The sequence below is a fragment of the Ananas comosus genome, unplaced genomic scaffold, assembly GCF_001540865.1.
Source record: "Ananas comosus cultivar F153 unplaced genomic scaffold, ASM154086v1, whole genome shotgun sequence".
NCBI classification, from domain to species: Eukaryota; Viridiplantae; Streptophyta; class Magnoliopsida; order Poales; family Bromeliaceae; genus Ananas; species Ananas comosus.
The window spans coordinates 13873-15000 of record NW_017892944.1 but is presented as its reverse complement, the minus strand read 5'-3'; positions in this window follow the sequence as shown (position 1 = coordinate 15000).

The window sequence follows — 1128 nt, the reverse complement described above, 5'->3', positions numbered from 1 at the left end:
AAACTCGAAAAGGATCCTTCTGATTCTCGAAGAATGAGGGGCAAAGGGATTGATATCGAGAAAGATTTCTTGTTCTTATTAGAATTAGAAGATCGTGATTTGATCCGCATATGTTTGGTAAAAAGAATAATCTTCTCCCTCCTTTGATCAACAATGGAAAGTGTTCAATTGGAACATGAAAACGTGACTGAATTGGTCTTAGTTACTCTTCGGGACGGAGTGGAGGAAGGGAGGAGATTCTCGAACGAAGAAAAGGATCCAATTACTTCGAAAGAATTGAACGAGGAGCTGTATTATGAGGTGAAAATATCATGTACGGTTCTGTAGAGTGACAGTCAGGGTGACTTATCTGTCCACTTTTCCACTATCACCCCCAACAAACCAAACTCTGCCCATAATTGGATTGGCTGATTTCTTTTTCCATGCTAGCCTTTGCAGAACACTCCTCCTCTACAGAATGTTCTAGAGAGCATTCATTCCTGACTAAAGATATCCTTCCCGATCAGAGATCTGCATAATATGGCCTGCTGCCTGGATTGAACTTTTGTTAGACAATTATCAGACTGCTTTCCAGAACCAGAACCCAGATGAGTTGGATTCCCTTCGAGGATAGTGTTACCTGATCCAACCTCCCTCGCTAATGGAGAAGCAAACCGTGATGATCTACCCGATCCAACCATCCTTTTTGCCAGATTAGGCGCCGGTATGCCCTGTATTCAAAAGGAATGAATAGAGGAATATTCTCAATATGAAAGACGCTAGGCCCCAATGTTAGTCTTAGTAAGAATATGAATTGTTCGATTGTCCGCATAGGATAATAAAGAAGAATAGAATCATAATGAATAAGAAAAAAGACTCTCTTACGTGATTCAACCCCTAAAGCTTTTAACAATTCGAAAGATCTTCACAACTAAGAAAGCACTACTTCTTTGTCTTCCGGATTCAACAAGCAGTGGTTATACACTTTTCTAAAGAAACATCAGGGCTAGTTAGTGGGCTTGGACGAAAGTTGGTAAAAAAATTCCATGCCTTAAGCATAGTAAAGTAAGACATCAAGCAATAAGGAGAGATCCCGGGAAAGCACAGCTTTCTTATACCAATTAAGGACATAAGCAAAATGAAGAGTTT